Source organism: Dipodomys spectabilis, unplaced genomic scaffold, assembly GCF_019054845.1.
Source record: "Dipodomys spectabilis isolate Male_0828 unplaced genomic scaffold, ASM1905484v1 ptg000436l, whole genome shotgun sequence".
Lineage (NCBI taxonomy): Eukaryota > Metazoa > Chordata > Mammalia > Rodentia > Heteromyidae > Dipodomys > Dipodomys spectabilis.
In genome coordinates, this window is record NW_024871113.1 from 1,701,685 (window position 1) to 1,725,482 (window position 23,798).

At 38.4% G+C, this 23,798-nt stretch overlaps 1 protein-coding gene across 1 annotated transcript in view; it reads right to left on the bottom strand.

The window, feature by feature from the left end:
• Positions 1-23,798, bottom strand: part of Wdfy3 (WD repeat and FYVE domain containing 3) — a 265,342-nt gene that overhangs the window by 237,345 nt on the left and 4,199 nt on the right. The window contains exon 2 of the mRNA XM_042668429.1: positions 2,520-2,613. The gene's annotated coding sequence lies outside the window, so the exon portion shown is untranslated. The remainder of the gene's footprint in view (positions 1-2,519; positions 2,614-23,798) is intronic.

Sequence of the window (23,798 nt, forward strand, 5' to 3'; positions counted from 1 at the left end):
TACTTCTTCAGTTATTATCAGGTAAGACTCTCATATTTTTGCCCAGGCCACGCCCACAATCTTCCAATTATACCATCCACATAACTAGGATGATAAGAGTATACTACCATGCCCTACTTGTTTGTTGAGATAGGGTCTTGCTAACTTTTTGTCAGGCTGGTCTGAAACCACATCCTCTTGATCTAACTGGAATTATAGGCATTAGCCACCGTGAGTGGCTTAGCTCAGCTTTTAATCATAACTAATCATCTGAAGGAATACTGGCACTCTAATTATTAACCACCCATATTTAGTAGGGATAAGTCACATCCTTTTCAGAGAGCAGGCTTTGAAACAATGACCCCATGCAAAGTTTTCAAACGACCCTGCCTTAACCCTTGATTTGTCTAGGAATCAGTCTGTTCTGAGAAATCTGAGATGGTACAGTTAGGCCTTTACGGCAGTCTAAATACAAAACACACAAAGCCTGGGAAGTGGTAACCACTACGCGTCACATCACAAAGAAAGGAAACATGAAGACAGACAGTCCCCAGAGCAACAGAGAGATGGGAAAGCCCTTTGCTGAGGGGCAGGGAAACCTGGCCCTGGGTTCTCATCACATTATAGCTACACAGCTTTCCTGAACACTCCCTGGCCCTTTCTTTGTTACACTAACTTGTGTTGATCTCTTAAAAAATTATCAAAAAGGTATCCTCTCCACAGCTGAAGAAGTTTATTGAAGAATAATCCACAAAAAAAAATAAGCATTCTGCTGGGCACTGGTGGCTCACACCTGTAATCCTACCTGCTCAGGAGGCTGAGATCTGAGGATCATGGTTCAAGGCTAGCCCGGGGGTAAAGGCCAAGAGACTCTTATCTCCGATCAACCACTCAGAAAACCGGAAGTGGTGCTGTGGCTCAACTGGTAAAGTGCTCTCCTGGAGCTGAAGAGTGAGGGACAGCGCCCAGGCCCAGAGTTCAAGCCCCACAACACCCCCCCCACACACACACACACACAAAAGATTTCTAATAACCACAAGATGAAAATAAAATTAAGGCATCTAGGTATGCAGAGTACTCTCCAATGCTTTGCCACAAGCGTCGCTACTTCAACTGGTCACTCACAGTAACTACAACAGATTAAAAGTTCCAAACACTAGGCTTTAAAAGCTGGGTAAGAGTAGTTCCAGTCTCTAATTCTAGCTACTCAGAAGGCTGAGGTCTGAAGATCTTAATTCAAAGCCTTTCTAGGAAAGCAAAGCCAAGAGACTCTTATCTCCAATCAGTCACCAAAATATCACAATTGGAGACCTGGCTCAAGTGATAGACCACTAGCCCTGAGGGGAAATTAAAAAGGCAAAAAAGAGTTCTAAGCCCCAGTATATGCACAAAGAAAAAGAGAGAAGGGGAGGGGGAGGGGAGGGGAGGGGAGAGGAGGGGAAAGGGAAGGGGAGGGAAGGAAGGGGGAAGGGGAGAAGGGGAGGGGAGGGGAGGGGAAGGGGAAGGGGAGGTGGGGAGGGAAAGGGGAGGGGAGGGGAAGGGGAGGGAAGGGGAGGTGGGGAGGGAAAGGGGAGGGGAGGGGAAGGGGAGGTGGGGAGGGAAAGGGGAGGGGAGGGGGAGGGGAGGGGAGGGGAGGGGAGGGGAGGGGAGGGGAGGGGAGGGGAGGGGAGGGGAGGGGAGGGGAGGGGAGGGGAGGGAAAAACACAGATGGCCTCCAATTTGTGATGGTTTGACTTAAATGACTTTTGTGTCTTTATGATGGCATAAAATCAGTTTATTAAAATGTTTGCTTTGCATTTTTATCTTCTCCTAGGTAAGACAACACCCTTTTAGAGGTGGCAAGTCACAGCTCCTTGTCCACCATGAGATCATGAGTGTGATTTGCTGTGTGGCTAAGCTATAAAGTTCAATAGATCAGAAGCACCAAATACACTTACAAGTTATGGCATTTTCAATGTGTAATGGATTAACACATCATACCTCAAGGAACATCTGAAGATTTTTCCAGGAAAAAAAGACAAAGAAAAGGATGCTTAAAAAACATCCTTGGCAGGTACCTACAATAAAAGCAATCAATGGTGTAAAGCCAGAATTGCAACTGAAGGTAATTTATATCAATATAGTTTTTCTGTGCATAAAATTAAAAGCTGTCAAAGTTTACCCAGCCACCAGTGCTAAAGCAGGACTGAAACGTAGGATTTTAGAAACACAGTTCAGAAGATTTGGTACTACTCAATAATACAGCAAAGACAATCATATGGCTAACTCTAGCTCCTTTTCCAACAGATTAAAAATAATAATAAATTTCTAAAAACTGACCTGAGGGCTGGGAAGGTGGCTCAGTGGTAGAGTGCTTGCTTTTGCATGCATGAGGCCCTGGGTTCAATTCCTCAGCACCACATAAGCAGAAAAAGCTGGAAGTGGTGCTGTGGCTTCAGTGGTAGAGCGCTAGCCTTGAGCTGAAGAGCTGAGGGACAGCGCCCAGGCCCAGAGTTCAGGCCTCATGACCAGCAAAAAAAATAAAAAAAATAAAAACTGACCTGATTCTCTGTTCTGGGCTGGCATGAACCTGCAGAGATACAATAGGAAAAGCAGGCACTTTCTTCCTGAAGCACACCTGAAGAAGCACTACACCTGTGACGAAGGAAAGGAAAAGAGAACTCAGTTCGTGTGTTGAATATAAACTGACAAAGCATCATCTATTTTCTACTAATTCTCATTACCTGTGGCTTTATTAATAGAACACATAAGAACAATTTAAGACATAAAATTTGCTATCAAATAGCTATAAAAATATAAGGTCCTTCAAAGCTAGTCTCTATAAGCCATGTGGCTCAGTGACTTTGTCTGATAAGAAAACAGATGCAGAGAAAATTGTGCAAGGATTCAGTGAAATTCTAAAGCCAACTCTCCTCTCCCAGGCAAGTGTTCATTGTACAGTTAAAATCACACCATCTTCTCTTTGGAGAGAAAACAAATGAATGTTATGTCTCTATGTGTAACTATCAAGAATGAGAAGATACATGTCCTATAGAAAGAGGTAAAGTTTATTTGTTCTAATTAAAATCAGAGCCAGGCACAGATGGCTCACACCTGTAATCCTAGCTACTCAGGAGGTTGAAATCTGAGAATTGCAGTTCAAAGTCAGCCCAGGCAGGAAAGTCTAAGAGACTCTTATCTCCAATTAACAACTATTCAGAAAAAGCTGGAAGTGGCACTGTGGCTCAAGTGGTAGAGCACTAGCCTTGAGCACAAAGAGGCTCAGGGACAGTATCCAGGCCCTTAGTTCAAGCCCCAGGACCAGCCAAAACATAAATAAATAAAAATCAGAAAATCACTTCCTCCCTCACAAGCCACACTTTAGCCTCAAGTGCTTTATTACAACTTACACAGAATATTGAAATGTTTCTTAATATACAAGTCAATGTCAATTTGGAAGTGCATGCATATGAATTGTGAAGCCTTAGGTTATTGCTTTTCTTAAGTCTACTCTCAATAGGTCTGTTATCTTAGTCAGTTGCTCCACGGGTTCCAAAGCTCCTTTATGAAAATACGAGGAATTAGGTCTTTTCCAAAGAAACACTACCTCAAATATTTTCTAAGAAAACTTTTGGACTATTTTCTCAAACCATTACTTTAGTTATTCATCCAACTTATCAGGTGACTTATCAGATGATAAGTGTACACTCAGGCTAAATGAGATAGGGGCTTTCAAACAAGAAGCCTCTAATAAAATATATGGTCTTCTTAGGAGTTGCGGTGACACAGGACAGTAGGAAACAGTGATGACATGTCTCCTAAACTGTGACTTCAGAAAATGCCTTTTTGTTTAACATACTAATTTCTACATACAACAATTACTTGGAAGATGTTCAACATAATTCAAAGCACAGTAATAAGATGAGCATTTAGGTACGCGTCACCCAACTCTAGAACTGAATGTTGTTACTGGTACTGTTCTATGACTTTTTCCTCCTCGTCTCCATGCTGGCCCCTCTCTTTTCCTACACTATCCACAAATACAACCCTGTATTTTACATTTATCACCGTTATGGTTTTCAAAGTGTACCACTTATTTATAGTCCCATTTTGCTTGTCTGGAAAACCATACAAGTGGTATCACACAGTGCGTGTCTCATAGGATTTTATGTTTTCATTTAATATTATATTTCAAAGATGCATCCATGTTGTTGCATGCAGATGCTCATTCATTTTCACTGCAAAGTAGTCCTGTTATGTTGTATAAATGTACCAATTTATTCATTCTCTTGTCAAAAGTATCTGATTTTTACATTGTTTGGCTACTGTAAACATTTATGTGATAAAAGTTCTGATACGTGTCTCCACATGTGCATAAGTTTAAGAATGAATGTGTTCAATTCTTCAGCATTGCACCGATTTTTATGTCCCCAAAAGTGTTTCCCAATTTATAATCTCACCAACAGTGATTCATATTGATCCACATACTCTACAATATTTTGTAAGGCCACCATCCTAATTTTAGTATATAAGATGGTATTTAACTGTGCCCTTAATTTGCATTTTCCTGCTGATTAATGATGAACATGTCTTCCTGTTTATTGGCTAATTCACAATTCATCATGGATGAAATTCCAACTCAGATTTTTTTTGCTCATTTTCCTCCTAACTTGTTCACTCTTTTCTTACTGTTCCATAGAAATTGTATATATTTTATAGGCTGGTTAACTGTTTTTTTCCAATCTGGAGTGGCCAAGTACAAGTAAATATTGAGACAAAGAAAGAGCAGTAACATGAAAGCAGACAACTGGAAACATCAAGAGTAGCAATAATGTTCTCAAACCACTTTTGGAACATGGGTATCTTAAAACACTCAAGATATAAAATACTATAAAAGAGATACCGCTTTATAATATTTCATAAAGCAAAAGCAAAAGTTCTAAGATGAAATTGGTGCATTCTAAAGGTGATGTCTGCAACATCATCTTCAGGTGTCAAGTGACAAAGATGACCTGGTCACAAGTTAAGCAGAGCTCCCATTTTTACCATAATATTTTATGAATTTTTTTATCACATTGTGCTTGTTTCCAATTTAAAACGCATCAGAGACATTTTGAAAGGGGTGAGTTTCAATGTGTATACACAAATATACAAAAACTGAATTTGCAAACTAAATTTTATATAAATGAGAATCCCACAAAAGACCTGTTTTTCAGATTTAGCAATTAGCTCCATCTCTGTGTCTCTAAGTTGGTTTTCTTTTACTTAACACTGAAATCATTCTGATAAAACTCTCAGGATTTCTACCCTTTCGATTAAAGACAAATAAGAAAAAAATCCCCAGATAGTCCTAATTTTTAGAAGTCTCCAAACATGTACAAAGTAGATGTTAAATGCAATAGTAACAAAACACTAATATCCTGAAAGAAACTTGCAATACGTAGTTTTATACCAGCCACCCCCCCCCCCCAGGCTTTTTTAGGACTCATTACAAATGAGTTGATGAAAAGCACCAGAGGAAATACAAATACATGGCACACAAAAGCTGAATCATGCCCCACACAGATTCTGATGCCTATATGCAATCTGAAGAGAACTTCAGCACCTCTCATGAATTCTACTCTCACACCTAAATGTGTATCCCCTTTTCAGTATTAATTTCAGGACTTACCTCAAGTCTAAATTTTCCATTGTCTTACAGAAGTTATACTCTGCTGGGTGCAGGTGGCTCAGGCCTAACTACTCAGGAGGCTGAGATCTGAGGATCATGGTTCAAAGCCAGCCCACGCAGGAAAGTCTGTGAGCCTCTTATCCACAAATAACCATCAGAAAACTGGAAGTGGTACCGTGGCTAGCCTTGAGTAGAACAGCTCAGGAATAGGGCACAGGCCCTGACTTTAAGCCCTGCCATGGACCAGGAAAAAAAAAAAATTCTGTCCTACTCATGCAAGGACATTGCTCTTATAAATTCAAGTGTTCTCTGCTCCATCATTAATTTTCTCCTGAAATCACAAAATCATTGGCAGATACGTTTCAGAAATTATCGAGCACACTAACAGTAACCCTTTAGCCCTACACATTCCTTTGATGTTATTTTTAACATTACAAACAAACGTGTACTCATGATTGTAAACATACTTCCTGCCAAATGGAGCAGGCTCCTATGGACTTTTCTTCACACCACACCATACCACTGAAACTTGAAGGTTCTTAACCTATTGGTAACATTTGGCAGGATTCCAAACCCCCTGAACCACTGTTCCTTTGGCTCCCCTCATCCTATCTCACCGGCAGCTTCTCACCCACCTTTGTTGGTTCCTCCTTTCCTCCTTGACCTCAGAAGTTCAAGTTCTTGCCCTTTCTAATTCATCAGTAAATATTACTGACAATCTACACAATATATTCAGAACCTTACTACTTCTCATCAGCCGCATGGTACCAATTCCGGTCTAAGTCTGTATTACCTCAACTTGGGTTTTGCCATCGTTTAGTAATTTCCATCCCCACTTCTACCCTTACCCATCTCATCAAAGCATCCTGACAGTCTCACATACATCATACAATGGAACGTCTTCTCCCCTCATCTCTCAACGGCTTCTATTTTACTCGGAACAAGTCAAGATTTTAAAGTATTAAAAAAAAAACCTACATAATTTGTCTTCCAATCCCTGACCTCATTGTCTACTGACGTCCTTCCTATACCTTCTACAGCCCAATTCTTACCCCAGGATCTTTACACATGCTGTCCTCTGTATGCTTTCCCACAAGATTAGTACGCTTACATGCATCACCTCTCCCTATCTTTAGACCTTTCCTCAAATATTTCCTGGGCAAAGTCTTTTAAAATTACAACAAGTCTGTTCCCCATTGCCTGATTTTTGTCCAATGCTACCAGTAACATTCATATCACTTCTATTTCTGCTTTTCTGTCACCCACCAATGTATAAACATTCATGGTGCAAGAGCTTTGTTTTACTTCTATTGCATCTTCAATGCCAAACAAAAAGGTCTAATAACCACTAATGAGCATCAATAAATATTAACAAGCCAATGGGACAACTACTTTCTCATGGCTAGAAATAAATGGGAACCATTTTGAACTTATAAACAAAATAATCTAAATAATTATGGACAGATAGATTTTTGATGTACAGTAATCATTCTATAATTTGTTCAAAAGTGGTTTAAAAGACAACCCAAAGACTACAGAGTACACTGCAGCTAGTACCATCCACAGACTGTTTACTTTCCACTAACTGCTACCACATTCAACAATGGATGGTTTGCAGAGCCGCACCACCAACACACAGGAAAATATTATAAAAATGTTCATTCCAAACTGGTTCCAGACAAAGAACCAAGTATTTTTTGAATGAAGGAAGTCTAAAAATAAAGGGCAGATATTTTTAAATATTTAAAATATTTAAAACATTTGCTTAGAAATGACTTTAGACCCACAAAAAAGTTGCAAATACTGCAGTCACTCCCTTTGCTCTATCACTTGTGTGTGTCTTCTCATTTTTTTGCCATTCACAAAGATACATATATACACAGAGACATATACACTATACAATGTCTGAATCAAAGATAAAGTATATACTTCACTCCTTTGCTGGAATGTGACTTGCCTTAGCAAAAGTTCTCTTTTACGAAGAATAGGTATCAGCTTCAACAAACTTAACATTGCTAGATTGTTTATCTATCCATGGCCTGAATTCGTCTTTCTGAACCCTTCACAGGATTTCCCCCCACTCTGTACAGGATTCTGTCTATAGCCAGCTATTATAGTTTGTGGCTTACTCCCTCGTAAGCCTCCTTGAATGTACAAGAGTTCATAGCTTTAATCTTCCGACATTAAAGTTATGTAAACAGCATAGCCCTCTTGCTACCTTACTTCTAAAGTAGCACAATCCTCATTTAGATTTGCCTGATGTTTCCCCCTGATGAATTTTGTGTAATTCTGGTTCAAATCCTTTGCCAGGCAAGTTTTGCTAGTATTTTTCCCAGTCTGCAACTAGCCTCTTCATTTTTTTTTTAAATGGGACAGCACATTCATTTTGAGAAAATTTATTAAGGTATATACTTAAAGTTTGACTTTTATTTACATATATACTATAATAAAAAATTTTAAGATAATAGACAGTTCTTTAAATGGTGACAAAAAACACTCATCGACTAGTAAACAGCTTGAAGATGATGCAATCTGATCTGCACATACCAAACCTGAGCTTTAGAAAACAAGCCCTTCCAGTCCTAGTCTCTTATAGCATTGTGTCCCCAGCAGATGGCCAGATTTCTAGGAAACCTAAGATTAAGAGGAGACTAACATGTCAAAGGCCCTTCTTCTACAATTACTTATTGCCATTTGACCTCTGAATGATAGATATTTCAGAAAATATATTGGACTTTTTGTTAATTCAAAAGCAAGTTTTAGATGGAAATTTCATGTTAATAGGGAAGTAAAGAAATTCAACCTAAAAGTAATTACTCAGTGCAATTGGCTCAGTGGTAGAGCCCTTGCCATGCATGCCTGAGGCCCTGGGTTCGATTCCTCAGCACCACATAAGAAAAAAGCCAGAAGTGGCCCTGTGGCTCAAGTGGTAGAGCCTTGAGCTGAAGAGCTAAGGGACAGCACCCAAGCCCAGAGTTCAGGCCCCACGACCAGACCCAAAAAACAAAAAACAAAAAAACTAATTGATTTGCAACGACTTTCAATAAGCATCAGATAGTCAAAGATATACATTAAAACAAGGCAAAAAGTACTGATAGTACAACTAGCTTTACATAGACTACTTATTAATCCTTAATCACCCTGAAATCATCTTTAAAAAAAATAACTTCTGGGCTGGGATGTAGCTCAGTGGCAAAGCGCTTGCCTAGCAAATGCAACATCCTGGGTTCGATCCCCAGTACCAAAAAAGAAAGGACAAAAAAAATACAGTTTAAAAAAACCCAAACAAACAAAAAAAAAACAACCCTTTAACCCGGGCGCTGGTGGCTCACGCCTGTAATCCTAGCTACTCAGGAGGCTGAGATCTGAGGATCGCGGTTCAAAGCCAGCCCGGGCAGAAGAGACCATGAAACTCCTATCTCCAATAAACCACCAGAAAATCGGAAGTGGCGCTGTAGCTCAAGTGGTAGAGCGCTCGTTTTGAGCTGAAGAGCTGAGGGACAGCGCCCAGGCCCAGAGTTCAAGCCCCACGACCAACAAAAAAAAAAAAAAAATAACTTCTTATCCTTCTTTTCTTGAGACAGGGTCTTACTATGAAGCCCAGGCTAACCTCAACTTTCCTGAGTGCTGAATGTTGGAATTACGGGTATAAACTACTATGTCTGGCAATCTCTCCTAACTTTAGGCAGCGGTATTTTGCATACTGATAATTTTTTATCTAGTACTAAGGTTTGAACTCAAGGCCTTCATACTTCCTAAGCATATGATCTTACCACTGGAGCTATACCATAGCCCTCATTTTTTCTTGTTATTTTTCAGACAGGGATCATGCCCAGCAGGATCCACCTATGTTAGGATTCTGTGTAGCTAGGATAACAGGCACTGGCCACAAAGTCCACTGCTTAGTAGAGAAGGAGTCTTTGGAACTTTTCTGCCCAGTCTGGCTCTGAGTTTGATCCTAACTATCTCAACCTCCCAAGCAGCAAGGATTACAAGCAGGAACCACTATCGCATGGCAAAATGCATTGTAGTAAATACAAAAGATCAAAGCAAAATAATCAACAGTAATCAGCTATTCTTTACTATAATACTAAATCTTCTGTTTTTTCCTCTAACTCAATATCATAAAGATGCTCACTGTTAAGAGTTCAGCGTACATCTTTCTAGATATTTTCTATGCTCAGATAAGTATACAGGTATATATTAAGGTACACACACATGCCTTCATAAACACAGGCATATGTCATATAACCATTGTAAAAACCAAAATAAAAAGGTATTTTATAATAAGGCCCTTATAAGTGAGAAACTACAAAATATAAAATCAAAAAGGAAAAAAGTATGAGTCAATTAAGCTAAAAATAGTCTAGAAGTATATTCACTGGATATAGCTAAAGTCATGCTTAAGTTAGAACTTCCTAGAGGAGTTAGACAATATATGATTTTATAGTAGGTATTTCTTGTAGTAGCTGCAGAATCTAGGATCCTTTTCTCAAAGCCATGACATAAAGTTTTCAGTAACTTGAAAAGATCACAAAGTCAATGAGAAGGAGATACAGAAGATAGCTATTTAAAGGAACCTCTCACACAAAACCCCCTACTGCCTCATGTATCTTCACCCAAATTCGCCCAAGGCCAAATCAAACAATTCTTTACCTAGAAAAATACAACAACTGAGGGGATAAGACATCACTGATGGTGACACTTCTTCCCTAGCCAGCCTGGTTCTTGCTCCTTTCATGAAGATCACCAGGTTGAAGGAGCAGCAGTTACATAAGGACTAGGTAAGACTCACTTCACCACTGTGCTGCTGAGAGTCCACCATGTCTGAGTCCATGAGACCAATCTTTTAGCAGAGAAAGTATGCCAAATTCTTTGCATTATAAAAACACACTTCTGAATTTTTCTCCACCAGCACCACTATCCAAGCTTAGTGTATGTTAATCTCATGTGTCTTATGTGTGTTTTGGGGTTTTGAGTATTTTTGTTTTTGTAAAGAGTTTGAACTCAAGGACTCAAGCTCTCTCAGCTATCTTGTTCACAGATTACACTCCATCACTTCAGCCATACCTGCTTTTTACTGGTTATTTTGAGGATTAGAAGTCTTGGGGACTTTGCTGCCCAGATTGTCCTCAAACCATGGTCTTCTAGATCTCAGCCTCTTGAGTAGCTAGAATTACTGGCATAAGCCAAAAGGGTTTAGCTGTGATTGCTTCATTCTAAAATACATGACCTCTGATTCAGGAGTTCACTTCAGATGGCAAAAACAGAAGCTTATACCATCCCTCTTCTTATAAAGCACTCTGCGTCTATTTCCACAGTACTAGGTCATGGTTTCTTATAGACTGATATGCAAGTTCTGAGTTCTGCCCCAGCCAAAATCTGACAGTGGGGTACTGGCCCATATTACAGAAAACAGGATCTGAAACACTCAGAAAAATAAAGCATGCCTCCTACCTCTAAAACCTACTGGATGTGGAATTCAAGAGGATGGTGCTAGTAAAGCAAAACTCCCTGCATTTTGGTTCTTGTGTCAAAAGCTTTGGAACCAGTTCATCTAGTTTTATTAAATCAGAAGTCCAAGTAAGTATTTGACGTTATGTCAGTTTGCTCTCCTCATGACAGTAGGATAACTACCAAAAAATGGAGTCTATAAACCTGATTGAAGTGACTCTCTCTGACGATTATCAAGGGAAAGAGAGGCTGAAAATACGAAAGGCTAAGAAAACTGAAAACAAAAATGGCAGATGAGTCTCCTGGGGTTTAGTCAGATAGTGCTGTGCCAAGTGTTTAGTGGAAGATTATCAACACAATTCTACACAGCTGGAACTACCAGAACTCACATTCTTTCTTTCACCTTGTGAGGTACAGAGACCTCACATAAGCCAAGATACCACAGAATAAACAGAAACAAAGACACTAAAGTGAAACAGATTAAAATTTTGCACACAGATTCAAAATTAAAGACTTTAGCCACTATTTATTTCCTTACCTAATCATTGGTAAGTGCTCTTTGTTTTTTTCATTAAATATATTTCCCTTGCACTTCTGCTTCTTCCCCAGTCATGAAGATGGCGAGTTGGCAGAAATTAACTTTAGGCTATGATATACCAATAACTAACCACATGGGACCAGGGTTAGCATGATACCATACAGTCAGCTGCACAGCTAGATGTGGTACTTCGACTTGCGTTTATGTTTTATTCAACTAGAAATACTGCAATAAATGGTATAACAGAGTTACCTCTATTTTTATTCAAGTTGACAGAAAATAAACAGGAAGAAGACAAATAAACAGGGTTAACAAAGAGCAAGATGTTCTAGACCCATCCCAACAGTGGCGTCCGGCTCTGAGCTCCTCTTCTTTGGGAACTGCTCCCCATGCATGAAAGTAGAGCGCCAGGAATATGGCTACACATCGTAACCCCACACCCTCTGCTCTAGTGTAGACAGACACCTGAACTGATCGGGGTTAACCTCCTCCTCCTCCTTGCTGGAATATGAAAACTCAAAAGGCAAGGCAGACACCAAGCAAAGCCACCTGAATGGCAGGGGTTTAGAAAGAAGGTACAAAAACTCCCATTCAACAAAGAAAGGGTGACATTGACCAAGAAGCATTGTATTCATAACCTGACTTATAGAATTGTACCCTTTGTACAATTATTTAATAATAATAATAATAATTTAAAAATAACTCCGGTTTAAGCCCAAGATGCACACACCTGTAATGCAGCACTTATTAGGTTGAGGCAAAGAATAGAAACTTTGAGGCCAGCCTTAGCTAGTAAGACTGTCTAAATAAATAAACTCAGTTGAATTAAAACTACTAATGAGGCTGGGCACTGGTGGCTCACACCTGTAATCCTAGCTACTCAGGAGGCTGAGATCTGAGGATCACAGTTCAAAGCCAACCCTGGCAGGAAAGCCCGTGAAACTCATCTCCAATAAACCCTCAGAAAACCGGAAGTGGCACTGTGGCTCAAGCGGTAGAGTGCTCGCCTTGAGCTGAAGAGAGCAGGGACAGCACCCCGGCCCAGAGTTCAAGCCCCACAACCGACCAAAAAAAATAAATAAATAACAACAAAAAAAAAACTACTAATGAGCCTCAAAGGAATTTTCAAACTCCAGCCATTTAATCATCATTGAATTCTCAACTCAATAGGTCCTTAAACACCTTTTTCCCTCCTCAAACTAGTGTCAGCTAACTGTAACCAAAAACTTGTTAATGTGACTTCTTCTAGGAAGTAAATGATAGGTGTGAGAGGTTCTCTTTTTAAAGTCCAAATATCCTAGTCATGTATTTTCCTTGCTCCCTCTTACTCAGAAACTCTAAACTGTCTAATTTTGCCTTCATGGCTGTGACATTAAAATCCTCATGCCTAGCATGCTTTTTCATATCCTACTATTTTGCAAGAAAGCATATTTACTCTAAAACTCAATTCTCTTCCTTTTAGCAGCAGTTCCCTTTTAAAGACGTCACTGTAAAGCATCAGCAGTTCTCAGCATCTCGTGATGCCGTACCCGTGCCAATAAAGCAGCCTAAATGAATACTGATTAACAATGGGAGTGATTTTTACCCTGAAAAGATAACTTGATACAAAGAACAGAACGCTAAGCTCATCCTGTTTCAGTTTCTGCTCTCCATGTGCTTTTGCTTCTCCTGTCACTAAAGTCTTGGACCACAAACACAGACATGTGGTAGTTACATCCTCATCTTCAATTCTGACAAAGTCATCATTAACATTACCCATCATTAACATTACCCAGATTCAATGACGGTGGTTTCTACCTCTTTCTGACCCAATTTGTTCTATTCCTGCCTCTTGTGCCACCCTAGTCGCGAACAGCTCAATTATGATAGCTAAACTTGTGTTCTAAGATCTATACTCTGGTCTCTGCCTTGTCCTTTCTAGTACTAAGACCTATTTACAATTACTAGTCCCAATCAACAGACTAGAGACCAGGAAAAACAGAGGATCTTCTGGTGGCTATCTAGCTAGCTAGCTAGCTAGCTATAAATAATAGGTTAATTTAATGATAGGTTGATCGCAGTCCCTGTACTCCTGCCATGGGTACTAAAGAGAACTTTTTCTTGGTCTTCCTAGTCTAAGCTAATTTGACTCATGCATAAGGCACTGTCCCCATGTATGGATTCATTCTTGCATAATAGTAATCTCTCCTACTCTGAAATTGGGGCATGCTCTCTCCTATCATGATCTCAATAAAGCTCTATTAAGTCTTAAGATATAGCAAAATGATTAAATATATAAAATTTAGTACTATTAGAAAAAGTGTATTTTCTGAATGGTATTAGCTGGATACTTTGCAATACAGTACTATTAAAACAGTAACATAATTACAAGAAAAGTTCCTGGTTTCAACCACCAGACTATAACTTTTAAAAATAGAGAATGATTCAAGCAGAAAAGGTCAGATAAGTTGATGTTAGGGAAATGAACCCTAAGATTTGTATTCAAATTTTTTTTTCTTTCAGGTGATTGTTTCTAACACACTTATAAGATTATTTCTTGTTGCTTTGTATGTCCCTCCCCCATGGTATAACTCCTGCTTTCACTGTATTTGAGGTTGGTACAATTTGTGGAGGGGAAGGGAAAAAAACAAATCGTTTCAATAGGGATACAGGTGGACCCATTGCAACAATGAGATGTACAAATCGTTGTGTGGAAAAACGAACTTTACAACTTTGGTGGGGGTTGGGAAGGAATGGTGGAGGGGTGGGGGGGATGGGAAGGGAAACAAAGGATAAACAATGCTTGATAAAAAAAAATATACTCATGGGGCTGGGAAGGTGGCTCAGTGGTAGAGTGCTTACCTTGCATGCAAGAGGCCCTGGGTTCGATTCCTCAGCACCACATAAGCAAAAAGAAAAAAGCCAGAAGTGGCGCTGTGGCTCAAGTGGTAGAGCGGCTAGCCTTGAGCTGAAGAGCTGAGGGACAGCGCCCAGACCCAGAGTTCAGGCCCCACAACCAGACCAAAAAAAAAAAAAAAAAAAAAAAAAATATATATATATATATATATATATATATATATATATACATATATATATATACTCATTATCTTGCCTCTGTACAGTATTTTCACAATAAAAATAAATATTTTAAAAAAATAAGAGAATGATAATAAGTATATAACATTCAAAATGTTTTAAAATATTTTATATTTTAGTATAACATGTTGAAGTGATCATCAGATTCCCACAAGTTTTAGCGACAAAACAGATAAGGTACTATAGAATAGTATATATCTAGCCAGATAAGGAAGCCAGTACTTCTTTCAACCAAAGCTAAATTCTTCTTCATGAAAATTATTAAACTTCTAATTCTATTTGGTATCCAAAAATGGTATTCCTACCACTTTACCTAAAATCTAATACTGTTATTAACATTATGTCCTCATTAAAGTTGTTCATTACAAGTTTGATAAACCTTTTTTTTTTTAAAGCCACAAATGGGATCTTCAGTATAACCAAAAAACACCAAGTTCCCCAAGATTCAGGGACAAGAATATATGCAGTTACCTCAAGCACTTTATACACCAAGAGCAGTGCAGTAAAAACAACAAAACAGATAAGAACTCCAAATACTGATCAGAAAGAAAGCCACTGAAACCTCAAAACAGACACTGTTACTATATTAACAAATACCTACTCATAATCTAAACTAGTACTTAAACAAGGTCTTTGAGTAAAGGAATAGCAGCTTACTCATTTTAATATTTTCAGCATATAAAAATCAACATTTAATATAACTATTGCTAAGTTTTAAAAAACTGAAAGATTCAGATCTCTACTAAAGAAGTTTAGAGTATATTCAGTTTTATCCTTAAGTACAACTACAGATTGCCCAACCAACAGAAAGGACTTTAAAAGTAAGTGATGTGAGTTCTGAGAAACTCCCTTTTCCGAAAACAAGACTGATCAATAAACCCAATAAGAAATGTACCTCAGTATCACATCCTAGACTAATTTATGACTTTTTTTTTTTTTTTTTTTTTTTTTGCCAGTCCTGGGGCTTGAACTCAGGGCCTGGGCACTGTCCCTGAACTCCTTTTGCTCAAGGCTAGCACTTGAGCCACAGCACCACTTCTGGCTTTTTTTGTTTATGCGGTACCAAGGAATCTAACAAGGGCTTCATGCATGCTAAGCAACCACTCTACCACTAAGCCATATTCCCAGCCACTAATTCTTAGCCTTTCATCCAGCAATTCATTTTCCTTTACTCTAACTCTACATTCTTATAGTTTCTCAATTTGATACCATGTGTAGAATTTCTCTTTTAACAGTTTATTTTACTGATTATTTGAAAAGAGTATTTTTTTTCATCTGTCTTCTAAATTCCTGTTTACAGATGTTTCTTTTCTCTGCAACAGAAATTACAGTGAGTTGAATTCCCAAGAAGGAAGTATATATTCTGATGGGGGGGGGGGGGAATCATTAAAGTCAGGTGGTCAAACCTATAATCCTATCTACTCAGGAGGGTGGGATCTGAGGATCAAGGTTTGAAGCTAACTCCGGCAAGAAAGGACTCTTATCTCTAACCACCAAAAAGCCAAACATGAAGCTGTGGCTCAAATGGGAGAGTACTAGCCTTGAGCAAAAAAGCTTAGGGACAGTGCACAAGCCCTAAGTTCAAGCCCTATTACTGGCATAAATAAATAAATAACTACAATTCCAGTAAGTCAGAGCATTCTTTTCTTTTGTATGTGTTGGTACTGGGGATTAAAATCAGGGTCTTGAGCTCTTGCTTAACTAATGCTCTACCACTTGAGTCATGACTGTTCTTTGGGCTTTTTGCTAGTTAATCTGAGCTAAGAGTCTCTCCAATTTGTCTGCCTGAGCTGGCTCTGAACCTTAATCTGCCAATCGCAGCCTCTAGAGTGAGTAGGATTAGAGGTGTGAGCCACTGGCCCGACTCAAGAGCATTCTTTACAAATGTGGTCACTTTATTATCTTAAAAATCTTTATAACAGATGATGAAACAATTTTAATTTAAACTGTACTTCTGCTACTTAGGAGAATAAGTCACATACACAAAATATGGACATCAACATACCTAACATACATGTAAGCACATGGCTAAACTTTACCAACCACACTTAACATTAAATAATTTCTTTGCATAAAAGAAAGAATTAGTAGACTGTAACCAATTTTCTTCCATCAAAATAGTGCTTGTTAAAGGAAATCTTCATGAACTAGAATGATACTCTGGTCAGGGGAGATGGAAATATGCAAAGCAATAACTGAACTCTAGACTAAAATGGTTATCAACAAGCTGAGCAAGCTGAGTAGGAACAAAGGCCAGAACATGAGGCACTTTCAAAGATGTTTCAACGTTGGCAAGAAGTGGTCAAAACAGACTGATTATTGATGAGAGCTTTAGTCACAGAGGTAGGGATATAGCTTACTTACAGTATATGCCTAGCAGATGTGAAAGTCTGGGTTTGATTCACTGAGGAGGGGGAAGGGAAGGAAAAGAGGAGGAAAAGGGGGAGGAAGAGGGAGAGGGAGGGAATTAATAAAGCTAAAAAAACATGAAGTACCTGAAAAATCCATGGGGGGGAGGAACAATAAGTAACTTTCTAAGGAAGACACAAGACTCCTCACCGAGCTAATGAATAGAGAGAGCACAGAATAGCTCTGTGTATTTCTCCCCCTACCCCATCCCAACTTCAGGGGCACCTGTCAAAGAGACAGCAGCCTGGATGAATTTTTAGCAGCTGCCAAGTCTTGACAGGCTTCTCCACCTCCTCCTAAGAGTACGGACACGTATGCCAGCCCATGTGTGGTTATGCCACCTAAGATAAGCTAGGAGTCACTGAACTTATTTACTCTAGTGACTCAGAAGTAAATCTAGGTCTCAGAAAACACAAAAGAATGTTATGACACTATTTTCATTAACATTTATTGCACTTCTAACGCTAATTCTATTTTTTTTTCTGCTTTTCACAGGTTTGAAGAAGAAGCTAGATTTTGGAAATGCTTTAGGCTTGAATGTGTATAACAGGAATCTGCTGTTCTGAATGACCTGAGGCAGACCATCACCCATTACATAAAACTCTTATTTTCTCTTCCTCCTTTTTCTCTCCTTCCCCTGTCATGTTGCTTGTTCACTACAATTTTCCTCACCTTCTTCCCCTAGTTTATTGCTTAAGCCTATCACAGACACTACCCTCCAAAACAGTGAACTTCACCAGGCTGACAAAAATTTTCAATGCTATTTCACTTAAAAGAAACAGAAATAGCTGGGTACCAGTGGCTACACCTGTAATCCTATCTACTCAGGAAGCTGAGATCTGAGGATTGCCATGCAAAGCCAGCCTGGGCAGGCTCTTATCTCCAATTAACCAACAGAAAACCAAAGTGGTGCTGTAGCTCAAGTGGTAAAGCACTAAGCCTTGGGCTGAAAAGCTCAAGACAGCTTCCAGGCCCAGAGTTCAAGCCCCATGACCAACAGGAAAAAAAAGAAAAAAGAAAGAAACAAATATTTTAAGATACTGAACTTTAGAAGTATTGTATTAGCAATATACCAATTTTCTTTTTAACAAGAGATAACTCATTCAATTCAGGATTTAGCAAAATAACTGGAATATAAAAAGAACATTTGTCATTAATCCAACAGATTATGTTATCTCCAAAAAATACACTAAGACCTTTGTAACTGCCAAGTTCTGCATCTGTGGATTCCAACAACCAGGATGGAAACAAAGGGAGTAGAGGAGGTATATGTAGCTTGGTGGTAGAGTACTCCTCAATCATGCATGAGATCCTGTTCAATCTCCAGCACTGCAAAATAAACAAAATTCAAATTCTGTCTGTACTGAACAGCTACAAATATCTTCTTGTTAGTCCTTCAACAACACAGAATAACCACTGTTTACATAGCACCCACATGGTATTAGGTATGAGAAGTAATTCAGATTGTATGTGAATACTAAGCCATTTTATAAAGGGACAGGAGTATCCCTGGATTCTGATATCCTCAGAGACTCTGGAAACAATCCCCAGGGAATACTTAAGGACTACACAGTAGACTTCCACAATTATGAAAAACAGTATGGATGCTGCATGAAGTGAGAGGAGAAATTAATGTGATCCAGCAATCCTTTTGGACATTTACCTGCTCAGAGACAGAGAAACTGAGTCAAATAAATTGGATTATGAATCTACCCATAGATTATAGAAGAACAGAAAAAAGAAACACAAAGGAGGTAACAGAGGGTGAAGATGATGAGTATATCACATTTATGTATGGAAATATTATAATCAAACTCCTTTGTACACTTACTATATGGAATTTAAAAAGAAATATACCAGAACATGTATTATCATTCTTTTACTAACCTCCTAAAACTCCTGCGTAGACATTTATTTCCTTGAGCCTTATATAATTTTCTTACAATACACTTATTATCTATGTGCATTTACTCATTAAACAAATGTATAATAAAAACCAATTACATACCTGTGTTATGTGTTTAAAGAGACAATAAAATAAAAAGAGACAATTTTGTACTACATTATATACTACATAGTAATATTCTATGGCTGCTCACTTAGCTACACTATCAATACCCCTTCAACTTTTCCCAACTCACTATATTCAGCATGGTAACAGATACTTAATAAATATTCCTTCACTAACTGCTGAATGTTTCTTCCTTTATAATGCTACACTTCAGAATGAAAGTTCCCTGTAAGCAAATTTAGATATGATTAAAGAAGTCCAGTAAAGAGGAATTAGGAAGAATGCCATGCAATTAAAATTTTTACATGACTACATTCAAGGCTTGGACAGGATTACCCAGCAGAAAATAATCAGCTGTTTGTCTAGTTCCTTATCCCATTTTTGTAGAAAATTCAGGGAAGAAACATGTCCTTGGTCTGCTGCCCACAGGAATAAGACACAAAATCTGAATATTCAGACATCAATATTAATACTGTTTTAGGATAAAAAAACAATTATTCAATTTTTCAAGTTTTTCAAGGTAAGATCACTATGCTTTTAGTAAAAGTATACAGTTATTATGCCATAATTATGGAAGATGTCACTTGGGGAAAGACAGGTAAAAGATACATAAAACTCTGCTTTCTTTTTGCTACTTTCTGAGAGTTACTTCAAAACTTAAAAAAATAGGTGTTAACAAGTTAATAAGTAATAAGAGAAATTAAAACAGGTAAACTGTTTCCTAAACTCAAATGCTTAATATGTACTAAGTAATTTGCATATTTAGAGAAAATATTTCTAGGAATTCAAGTGTTTGTTCCTATGCAAAATAATCAACCACATAAACCACATAATTTGTAAAGTGAACTTTATGTATATGAACATTTTAGTTAGAACAGTAACAATAGCCCTACAAGGTAATGTACAAATAAACAAATCGGTTGTCTCCACTTGAAGAGAACAGCATTAACAAAAGACAATTTTGCAGTAACTTTTTGGTGAGCCAAGTAACAGCCATATATCAATTTTTGTTTCCACTGGGCTACTATTCAATCCTCTGAGTCCATACTAGCTGGAGAAGAGAGACATGATGCTAAGAGGAAACACTACAGAGGAAGAAGCAGCTGAGCCTAGCAATAACAATGCATTCAAGTGCTGACCACATGCCTATTGCAACATGTCAAAAATCACCGGGTTGCATGATCTCCACTCACTACATATGTACCACAGGTTAAGACAGAAACTGAGGAAAGCTAAGTTTGTGTAAAAGCTCAATCATCTCTGTTATCTGGATGCCTGCTCACAAGATGGAGAACCAAAATCCAGACACGCCAGGTGATCTGTCCAGCTTTCTTGTAAAGGGAGAGCAAAAATCTTCTAGTTTCTGGACTTCTGAAGTGCTTTAACAAATAAGCATTAATCTTTTATATGTTATAATAATAAATACCTTAAAGGGTAAGACCATACACAAAAGAAACAATTGTAATGACTTTATTTTTAAAACTGTTCACTCATCCTGTAATTCTCTTAACTCTAGAATACAAGCACAATGCTTTAAATCCACTGAGCTTTACACATATTCTTTGTTTTGAAGTTTCTAACCTGTGTTTGCAGCCGCTCTTAAACATACAATTACAGGACCACCTATGCCAGTTCTCTTTACTAGGTAGGAATCCAGTTAAAGTCCTGAGCTAGCTCAAGTAATGTAACACCTGGCCAATATCCTATGTGTTTCACATCTCACAAAACAATGATATATTAAATTTCAAATCACTAAAGGTCTAAACATTCTGCTAATGTGTATCTTATATACAAATACACTACAACACAAATTCAAGGAGACGCCAAAATTTAAAAAGGAACTTTGTGGGAGAAAATTCAAGCCAAACAAATATTTTCTTTGAAAAAAATCCATCTTCATATAGTATGACCATGCTACTAGAGAAATAAAAACAAGACACTATTCACAGATAAGCACTAAAAGAACAATGAAACAACAAAGCCTCAAACTCAAAGCATGGCCTCAGCACATCAGTGAAATTACAGTTTCGTTGGTCAAAATACAATATAGTAGAACACTCAGGAAGATCAATAATTCAATATTTACAACCTATTATCCACAATCCACTAGACCCAACACACAAAACCAGAGGTGGGAAGAAAATGACTCAGATTAGTTTACGTGTTTTGCTTCAAGCTTCATGGCCTCAGCAGACAGAGAACTGAGTATTTCTAGATGACCTTCCTATGTTGGATCCTAAGACACTTAGGCTGAAAGACAACATGGCAAACCAGTAGAGTCAGGTAATAAAACTAACTACTTCTTTGTATATCCAAATGAACCACACTGAGAATTATTATTGAGGTCATTTCTGTTGCTAGATTTTTTTCAAACTCTTGCCGGACCAGTGTTTTGGTTGTTTATACAATTCGTATTCTTGATTTATCTATGGTTGGCTTACTAAAGAGCTTAGGAACAAATTAACCTAAAAAAAAAATTCCTGTCAAATACAGTAAAACAAAGTATGAGTTTGCCAAACATTTTATTTCTCCATTTCTTTGCTACTGTATTTCTTTACTATTAGCTTGGTTTCTGGTGAAAGAATGCATGAGCCTCCTAAGTATTTGCATTTCTTAAGCAAGACATTAGAGGAAGCATAATGCATGCTAGGGAAACTTGTCCAAGGGTTTTGAGAATCAGAAGGAACAGCATAATGCACATACATAGTGTGCATTCAATCGTTCACTAAAAACTTACTGAATACCTATTACTCAGAGCTCACTGCCCTGGGCACTAAACTTGGCATGCAACAAAACAAAATCTACATCCACAGGTGCTTGCAGTCATTACACAAAGCAGATGATTATCTTCTACCAAAGTTTCAATGATTTATCTCATACATTGATTCTGTATTTAACAAACATTTCTTGAAATGCAGATTCAGAAGCTAAAAAAGAAATCTAGGTAGGCCTCTACACCCCTAACCTCAAGACGTTAGGCTAAAAGGAGAGACAAAGGAGTTACTAAGTTTCTAACAGGGGTATGACTAAGATTGCTAAGGAAGCACAGAGGAAGGGCCACCAGGCAATATTCCAAATAGAAGGAAAGGCCCATGGGCAAAATGTTTCAAAACATAAGTAAGAGATAGGAATGCATCTTGGTGCAGAGAATACAACACAGGCTCAAACTCACTGAGTTCAAAAGTCAAAGTCCACACAGTAGCCCAGGGGACAGAGAATACTACCTTCAACTCTCACCTTTCTGTAGCCAACACTTTACAATTCCCTGAACACATCAAATCACAATCCTGCAGAACCTCAGCACCTGCTCTCCTCACTGCTCTAGATCTCTGTTCAAATGTCATCTTAATAGAGAGGACTTCTCCCACAGCCCTGTATCAATGGCAATGCTACCACAACCCCTCAGTACCCCAGTACTCCCTTTTCCCCTAACCCAGTAGCATTCTGTTTCTCCAAAGCACCAGCACCATAGCCTTGTATGGAGTGACTGACACTTAGGCTACAAGACCATAACAGACTAAAGTATATGTTATGTACTATAGTTGACAGTTATTGTCAGTTTATCTCAGCACAGTACACATTTGTTAACTCCTAAACCAGGAATTCAGGCTGCTTTACAAAGTTTTGTCACCTAGCACTGTGCTTAGCAGATAGCAGACTCAAAGGCTTTCTTTTAAACAAACAAACAAACAAACAAGGGCTGGAAAAGTGGCTCTGTGGTAGAGGGCTGGCCTTGCATGCATGAGGCCCTGGGTTCAATTCCTCAGCAACACATAAAACAGAAAAAGCCAGAAGTGGCGCTGTGGCTCAAGTGGTAGAGTGCTAGCCTTGAGCTGAAGAGCTGAGGGACAGCGCCCAGGTCCAGAGTTCAGGCCCCAAGACCGGACCAAAAAAAAAAAAAAAAAAAAGAGCAAATCAATGGCTAGCTGAGGAAAGACTGGAACCCTGTATACACTACACCTTCCCAGCTGTTTTACCATCTCTCTGATAATGAATGACTTTTGGAGTTTCAAGGATTCTAAGCAGGAAAAAGAAAAGTACATTGGCAAGATCACAATTTCATATTTTCCATTTTTAAAAGTAATTGATTTGGGGAAGGAAGGTAAGAGAAATCTCTGAAAAAAGGTGAGGCCAGGGTCAGGAGCTTGACAAGATCACTGCACCAAAGCAGGGAAAGAGAAGTGAAAATAGGCTTTGAGCAAGAATGCCTAGTTGGGAGACAGAGAAGACAAAATCTATCATATCTGACACCTGAATGTGGAATCTAAGGAAATTTGACTACTGGATGGTGAATACAAGGTTTGAAAAAATGAATGCTAATGGCATTTATCCAAACTGAGAAGGCCAGACAGACAGGAATAATTTGGAGAAAAGTCAGTTGTTGTTTTTTAACATGCTGAGGTTATGTCCATACTAGAAGTTGGATATTTCTATACATAAATCTATAGCTCAATAGTAAGGTTTGATTTTTTTTAATGTGACTTTAAGAGTTAATGCCTAAAGATGGAGCTCAGAAGTATAGTGCTTGCCTAACATGAGGAAGACCTTAATCCTCTGCATGGAAAATAAATTTTAAAATATATATGGATAGATGGATGGAAGGATGGATGAATGGATGGATGGATGCATGCATGCATGGATGGAAGGACTGACAGACAGACAGGATACATATTCATATGGGA